The sequence below is a fragment of the Pinus tabuliformis genome, chromosome X, assembly GCF_031772625.1.
Source record: "Pinus tabuliformis cultivar Carrire ecotype Pingquan chromosome X, CPIR1, whole genome shotgun sequence".
Taxonomy (NCBI): Eukaryota; Viridiplantae; Streptophyta; class Pinopsida; order Pinales; family Pinaceae; genus Pinus; species Pinus tabuliformis.
This window is the reverse complement of record NC_142308.1, coordinates 349,864,105-349,873,215: the sequence shown is the minus strand read 5'-3', so window position 1 is coordinate 349,873,215 and position 9,111 is coordinate 349,864,105.

The following is a 9,111-nucleotide window of genomic DNA, read 5'->3' as shown; positions in this document are numbered from 1 at the left end:
TTTTGGCTGTCGGGTTCTTCTTTCTATTACTGCTCCAGGTTCCAATATGATTTTTGCTTCCTTGTCAAGTTCTGGCAATATTGTTTGAACTGGGATCTTCTGCAACTTTTGAATGAGTGGCCACACTTCTTTGTCCTTCTTCCATTCATCCCTTGCTTCATTCATCCAATCTAGTTGGATAATAGAAATAACACAAAACAATGCTTCCACATCCTCATCCTTTCTTGAGAGTGCATATGCAACAACATTTTGCTTCCCTTTCTTGTAGATGCTTTCAAATTCATAACTCAACATATTTGTGACCCATTTTTTTTGTTCTTCTAAAGATAATCTTTGTTCTAAAAAGTATTTAAGAATATCATGATCCATTTTTATCTTGAAGTGTCTTCCCATTAGGTAAGGTTTCCATTTCTTAAGTGCATGTAGTAGTGCCAACATTTCCTTCTCATAAATATCTTGCTTGAGATGTAGCCGTAAAAATACCCAATCACCTACATTAAAAATTCTTTCACTGTGATGTTGATTTGCTTGTTGTTTCATTCGATTCTACACCAAAGTGGTGTTATCCTTTAAAATTTGGAGAACTTGTTGTTGATGCTCGATGCGATATTTCACTGCTGGAATCTTTTTCTTCTTGATATGTCCTTCAATCTTGAGAGTTTTAGGAGTGGTAATTTCTTCCAATGCATTACAAGATACGGTCGGATTCATTTCTTGATGCTCGATGTGATCTTTCACTTCTTGAACATTTTTCTTCTTGATATATCGTTCTATCTTGATAGTTTGAGGAGTGGTAATTCTAGCCAATGCATTACAAGATATGGTTGGATTCATTTATTCTTTCTCTGGGGTTGGTACATGGTGTATATCCTCTTCTTTTGATGTTTCTTGATCCTTTTCTTCCTCCTCTTCACAATCAATGTAAAATAATTTCTTCTCAGCACACTTATGACCTTTAATGTATTTGTTATCACAATTGTAACAAAGCCTTTTTTCTCTTTTTCTTCCAATTGTTGTCGTGTAAACCTTGTAGGTTCTGGAAGGCTAGGAGAAACAACAATTCCATATTTATAGTTGTGAGGGGTAGACTTCCTTTTTACCATAATTTTTCTTTCCACTTTTCTTTCCAACTTGAATGCATTCTCCAATGAATTAGGTTCCCAAAGACGAACCTCATGTTGAATGTTATCCTTTAAAGTCCCTATGGAGACAACAATCCTCTACTTCTCTGGAATATCATTTTCCCTTATATTCAATTTTTGAATGTCTTCAATGTGCTCTACCATTGAACACTTTTGTTTGAGATTTATCAATTGGCTAAAGAAGGTGTTTCTCTTTGTATCCTCATAATGTGCTATCATTTCCTCCGTGAAAATTGATCATGTAACAAGTGGTTTACGAGAATAAAGTCCTTTATACCAAAAAAATGATCTAGTTCTAAATAATTAGATCAAAATATTTCTCCATCTGTAGTATCCAATTTACTGAATCCTTGCCATCAAACTTCTTCATCTCACTTTTTCTTGATTTTAGGAGCTCGATCTTTAAACGACTATAACTTTGTAATTTTGGATATTTAAGTTCTGAAATTTTGCCCTGTAATAGTCGTATGAGTCATTTTTATAACTCCGCAAGTATGATCGCAATTGGATTCCTGAAGAAATATTTATTCCCAATCTCCCGCAATGACCTAATTATAGACTAGTTCAGTAGAGTGAACTTGTACGACGTGGCACGTTCCACTGTTTAAACCTTATGTTCTGAAATTATACTCAAACAAAATATAGTCCATCCTCTTTCTTTAATTTCTTACGAAATTTCAATCTGATGCTTAGCGAGAAAGTTATGATGATTTTCTCAACGTCACTCGTTTAAGATGTAATTTGGGAGTCTGCAAAAACCCTAACTTCCTCAGATAATATATCTGAAAATATAGCGAGCCAAGATCTGAAATCTGGACCCGAGGTTTAGAACGATTTCTTCTCAAATGGGTTTTTGTTTTAGCTTCTGAACCTTCGTAGTGAAAATGTTATAGCGAACATTCCACAATGACCTATTTTAGATGAAATTCTAGAGCTTGCAAAAACCCTAACTTCCTCAGATTATATCTCCGAAAATATAGTGATACAAGGTCTACAAATTGTACTCAAGGTTCAATGTGATTTCTTCTCAAATGGGTTTTTTTTTTCACTTATAAAACGTCTCAGAAAAAAGTTATAGCGAATTTTCCATGATGACCTGTATGGAGCAACGAAACCCTAGAATCCAAAGCTCTGATGCCAAATGTTATGAAATTAGCTCACAAAAAGATAGAAAGGAAAGATAAACGCCTTAGAATTTAGCCTCTTCGAGGAGGAAACCTCCTTTATATTACACAAATGAACAATTCTTCGATGATACAAATGACAAGACCTCCTTTCTAAATATAGGAGTCTAAGGGGTCATAATATAAGCAGAGTCGACATAACAATAATAATGTAAGGGCACAATAATAACAATAGTGGGCTTCTATGGGGCACAATAATAACAATATGGGGACTACATGGGCACAAAAATATAATAAGGGGGTTGTACTAATAACAATGAGGGGTTACACTAGTAGTATAGGGACCTAACATGCCCCTCTCCTTCAAAAAGTGTTGTCCTAAACGCTTGAGTAGTTATTGATGCTTCTGTATAAAATTCTTGTCCTCCCATGTGGAATCTTCAGTGGGTAAGTTCTTCCACTTGATGAGATACTCTGAAATTGATCGATTTTGTAGATTTCAAGTTCTTGTTTCTGTGACTGCTCCAGGCTCTAATATGATTTTCCTTCCTCATCAAGTTCTGGTAATATTGTTTGAATTGGTATCTTCTGCAACTTTTGAATGAGCGGCTACAATTCTTCTTCATTCTTCCATTAATCCCTTGCTTCGTTTAGCCAATATGGTTGGACAATAGAAATAGCACAAAACAATGCTTCCACATCCTCATCCTTTCTTGAGATCGCATCTGCAACAAAATTTTTCTTCCCTTTTTTGTAGATGATTTCAAAGTCATAACCCAACATATTTGTGACCCATTTTTTCTGTTCTTCTAAAGATAATCTTTGTTCTAAAAAGTATTTAAGACTATCATGATCCATTTTTACCTTGAAGTGTCTTCCCATTAGTTAAGGTCGCCATTTCTTAAGTGCATGTAGTATTGCCAACATTTCCTTCTCATAAATAGCTTGCTTGAGATGTAGCCGTAAAAACACCCAATTGCCTACATCAAAACTTCTTTCACTGTGATGTTGATATGCCCGTTGTTTCATTCGATTCTGCATAAAAGTGGCATTATCGTTTAAAAGTTGGAGAAATTGTTGTTGATGCTCGATGTGATCTTTCACTGCTTGAATCTTTTTCTTCTTGATACGTCCTTCTATCTTGAGAGTTTGAGAGGTCGTAATTTCTTCCAACGCATTACAAGATATGGTTGGATTCATTTCTTTATGCTCGATGTGATCTTTCACTTCTTGAGCATTTTCCTTCTTGATATGTTCTTCTATCTTGATAGTTTGAGGAGTGGTAATTCCATCCAATGCATTACAAGATATGGTCGGATTCATTTCTTCTTTCTCGATGTGATCTTTCACTTCTTGAACTTTTTTCTTCTTGATATGTCCTTCTATCTTGCGAGTTTGAGGAGTGGTAACTCTTGCCAATGCTTTACAATATATGGTCGGATTCATTTCTTCTTTCTCTAGGGTTGTTTCCTGGTGTATATCCTCTTCTTTTGATGTTTCTTGATCCTTTTCTTCCTCCTCTTCATAATCTATGTAAAATAATTTCTTCTCAGCACACTTATGACCTTGAGTGTATTTTCTATCACAATTGTAACAAAGCCCTATTTATCTTTTTTCTTCCAATTGTTTTCGTGTAAACCTTGTAGGTTTTGGAAGGCTAGGAGAAAAAACAATTCCATAATTATAGTCGTGAGTGGTGGGATTCCTTGTTTCCATAATTTCACTTTCAATTTTTCTTGCCAACCTGAATGTCTTCTCCAATGAATCAAGCTCCCAAAGACGAACCTCATGTTGAATGTTATACTTTAAAGTCCCTATGAAGACATCAATCCTTTGCTTCTCTATAATATCATTTACCCTTATATTCAATTTTTTAAATTCCTCAATGTGCTTTGCCATTGAACCCTTTTGTTCGAGATTTATCAATTGGCTAGAGAAGGTGTTTCTCTTTGTATCCTCATAATGTGCTATCATTTCTTTCGTGAAAATTGACCAAATGATAAGTGATTTACGAGAACATAGCCCTTTATATCATAAAAATTGATTTGGTTCTAAATATAAAGATGCAATATGTACCTTTTGTAACAGTTGAACCTCATGTATATCAAAATATTGCTCCATCTGTAGTATCCAATTTACTGGATCCTTGCCATCAAACTTCCTCATATAGCCTTTTCTTGATTTTAGGAGCTTGATCTTGAAACGACTATAACTCAGTAATTTCAGATCTCCAAGTTCTAAAATTACGTCCTGCAGTAGCCCTTTGAGTCCTCTTTCTAACCCCACAAGTCTTATCAAAATTTGATTCTCCAAGAAAGAGTTATTCCCAATCTCCTATGATGACCTGATTATATAATGTTTCACAAGACCGAAGTTGTACGACATGGCACGTGTCACTGCTTTGACCTTTAGATCTGAAAAATATACACAGAACACTACAGTCTATCCTATTTCTATAAATTCTTACGAAATTTCAATTTGTTTCTCAAAGAGAAAGTTATGATGATTTTCCCAAGGTCACCTGTTTAGAATGTAATTCGGGAGTCTGCAAAAACCCTAACTTCCTCAGATTATATCTCCGAAAATATAACGAGAAAACATATAAGATTCGGACCCAAGCTTCATTGAGATTTAGAATCAAATGGGTTTTAATTTCAGAGTCTTCACCTTCGTAGAAAAAATATTATAGCGAAACATCCACAATGACCTGTTTGAGATAAAATTCTGGAGCTTGCAAAAACCATAACTTCCTCAGATCATATCTCCAAAAATATAGCGATACAAGATCTGAAATTCGGACCCAAGGTTTAGAGTGATCTCTTCAAAAATGGGTTTTTTGTTTAGCTTCTGAAACTTCTTAGCGAAAAAATTATAGCGAAAATGCCACGATGACCTGTTTGGAGCAGTGAAACCCTAGAATCCAAAGCTCTGATACCAAATGTTATGAAACCATCTCACAAAAAGATATAAAAGATATATCAATGCCTTAGAAATAAGCCTCTTTGAGGGGGAAACCTCCTTTACATTACACAAATGAACAATTCTTGGATGATACAAATGACAAGTCCTCATTTCTATATATAGGAGTTTAAGGGGTCATAATATAAGCAGAGCCAACATAACAATAATAATGTAAGGGAACAATAATAACAATAGTGGGCTTCTATGGGGCACAATAATAACAATATGGGGACTACATGGGCATAAAAATATAATTAGGGGGGTGTACTAATAACAATGAGGGGTTACACTAGTAGTATAGGGACCTAACAAATATGGTCCTTAGTCGGTATCCAATAGCCCCTTGCAGCCACCAGTTAGCTCATTGTGCCATTTTCTCCACCACCTGAGCTAGCCATGTGGTTCGTCACCCATCTTCCATGATCGTATGTTTGAAGGTGGGCCTCCCAAATCTAAAGGTATGCCTTATCATTTGGAAATTAAGTATTGTAGTTTGTTTATCATGGACACTTTTGGGCATGGATTAATGGGGGGATTCGGTGAAAAGAATGGGCTAGTTTTGTGCTTTTGTCCCCTAGACCCCTTTTAGGAATTAACCTTGGACTCTAGTCCTATGGGATCTCTTTTATTGACCATTTTGTTCCAGGGATGGTATTTCACAGGAAGCCCTGATTTTATTTGCATAGTCCTGCTCCCGTATTTGCTTATATTACCCCCTTTCCATTCATTTTTACCCTATTCATCATTTCTCCCATCTAGTTCCAGATTCCTCCACCAGGTGCACATAGGGTTAGCATACCCTTTCCCCTTGTCCACACCTTGTGTCATGGCCTGGAATGAAGCCCAGAGGTTGATGCAGCTAAAAAGAAAGATAAAAGCATATATGGCCGCACTCAATAGGAAAATGTACCACAAAATGCGAAAGATGGTCGGGACAAACATATTTAGCACGTGGAAGAAAGCCAATACATCAGTTCTACGCCATCATCATGGTCATCACCATGGTTCCTATTGGCTTTGTGAGCCTCCTTCATCATATAGGAACCCATGATTGTCCCAACCCTTGGTTGCCAATGAACTACCCCACCTTTAAAAGGGGGATTTCACAACTATATCTTATACATCATGCTCTAACCCCTTGAGCCCTCAATATTTAATCAAAGAAAACCATAAAAGGAAAAATGAATTAAAGAAGGGTGGAAAAATCAAGGTCGGGGCACCTCATGTACCACGATTTCTCCCTCCTACATATTATAAATACAAGTGTGGGCTTCCCTACTATTAACTACCCTTGTACCCCATCATGTGACCCAAGGTCGCCCTTTCTCATTCCCTACTTCATTCACCTATTTGTTACATGCCACCACCTTTTGAAGACGTACCTTGAATATTGTACCCTTTAGAAGTAGAAACCACCTAATAGGGTGTTTGGTTAACCCATTTGGAGTTTAGGAGACATTGGCACATCCCCAAGCCCATTATGGAAGGGAAGACCATTATAAATTCCCCAATTGTGGTCCATGATTAGGTAAGCTCATTTACTCAATTTCTCTAATGACTTGTTGTACTCGAAGGCTAGGGGACGCATTCGACCTTATGCAGGATTGCTAATGGTTTCCATTTGGGGTTTGGTCTCCCTATACGGGGTCCTAATCCTCCAGAGGTATACATTGGCACATGTAGGGTGAGTGTTGAGATCCATGGGCCTCCACATCATCATATTACACTCCATGGATCCCCATAACCATTCAGAGATTGCTCGTGGTTCACTTATTGGACGAGGAGGATGCACTTCATCCATCATGCCCAATCAGCCCCAGATATACACCATACACTTGGAATATGATCTAGGAATTTCATGATGATGTGGCATCACCTAAACCAACATCCTAGCCCTGAGGGCAGCCTACAACCATCTTCGATTTGTTTGGATACCCATGAGGACAGTTGTGTGCCCCGAGATGTCATTGGAGCACCATAGGTTATTACAAGGGGCCACCCCCTTGCCCACTATCTTTTAGGGTCCTTCTCTTCATTATGGAACCCATGGACCTCATTAGGCCTCTTAGGGATCCCTATGACATGCATCGTTTATTATTTGACCTCTTGAGAGGCTTAGTTTTTCATTTATGAGCTAGTTTGGTGGGCTCGTCGCCAAAAGTTGCATTATTAACACATTATTTTATTTTTGGGGCTTATTTAGGCCAAGGAGGCTAATTTGAACTCCTAATATGTGTATAAATACAAGTTAGGTGATATCATTTCTCATCATCAATTTGGATTGGATCACTCTCTTCTTTAGAGAATTTCACACTTTTTCCTAGAGGATGAATTGGAGCTTTTATGGATGAATTTTGATGTATTGTTGTTAGTCTATCTTCTCTTGGAGCTTCTCTATTATCATTTGTGAATGGTTGGATATAATCTACTACATGTACGTGTGAAATTTTGATGTTATTTTTATTACCTTTTCCATATATGTTGGACTGGGATTTTCGTTGTTTTAGGGCTAATTGTTGCATGCAGTTATTGCTTAATATTGTGGAATTGTCTATATTATAATGTTCTCTCCATTTATAGGCCATGTAGTGTGAACTAAATCTCTTAGAGGTAAAATTTTACCTTGATAAGCCATTCCTCTTGTGCATTTGAAGTATAAAAGCTGCAAGATTCCTTTCACTTGACCTAGAGGGTTTGTGAAATAATTTTGAGGCCTCCTTGATTGGGAACTAAGAAATATTACACATAATCAACATATACTCCATTCTCCCAAGGATTAAGGCACTGGTCTACCAAGGGTGGTCACCAAAACTCTTATTATTTCACCTTCTCCCAAGTCTAGCCACATTGGGTGCCTAGGGCATCAACTTCCTGACAAGTTAGCCACTAAAAATATTTGCACTCCTAGGGTTTCTTGCACTGGCCTTTCCTTTATCCCTCCTCCAAATTTGAAGACATTCCAATGGTGGAGTTGGGAGAAAAGATAAGCCTTAGCTTTGGGACCAAAACTTTCCTTGCCATCCCCAAGGCTAGCACTTCCCAGAGTAAAACCAACATCTTTGAGCAATTATATTTTCTTTGATCCTCTCCCAACCTTGTCTAGGGTAAGAATATCATTGTTTGCTACATTTCTTTGTCATACCCTAGACTGGGTCCGCTTGGCCCCGTGTGGTCCCACTCCTTTGAAATACCATTCTTCAATAACCATCCAAGATACCAATTCTAACAATGATATTATGGATTGGAAAACTCCTTTACAAGCCCTATCCCATAAACCTAACCCTCAAATCCTCTCTTCCTTTCCTAAGATTACCTAGTACCTTGCTTACAAAGAAGGCAATCTTTATCCTTCAAATTCTTGGAAAGAGATATTCGGGTCACTCGTATCCATTGACTTATCCTTCATTAGTGACCCCATACATATTGGGTATCCTCCCATCGGTGAAAGTCTGTAAATAGAAGGGAGCCTTAGCGGAGGTGATAGTGGGATAAGATTGCATTTGTTGCCCTTGGCTTAGCATTTTCCCTTTAGGTCCCCTGCTAGTTTGAGCTGTAACAGGGATTTTTGTTGTCAACTCTAGGTAAGTCTTCAAGGTAGTTGAATATTTACTGAAGAAAACTAATTTTGAGCTAGGAGATTTCAAGAATTATGACCATCATGGTGTCATTGCTCAAAGGAGGGAGAAGATCAAAGATTCAACCGATGAAAATGAGTATAGGCTTAAAATTAAATGGAAATCTAATCTTGATTCATGGCCTATGGATACATAAATGGAGACCAAGCCTCCAAAATTCAAGGACAAAGCGAAAAAGAGGACCATGGATTAGATAGGAGATATAGAGATGGAGGATGTACATACTGTGAAAATTCGGTAATGCGAATC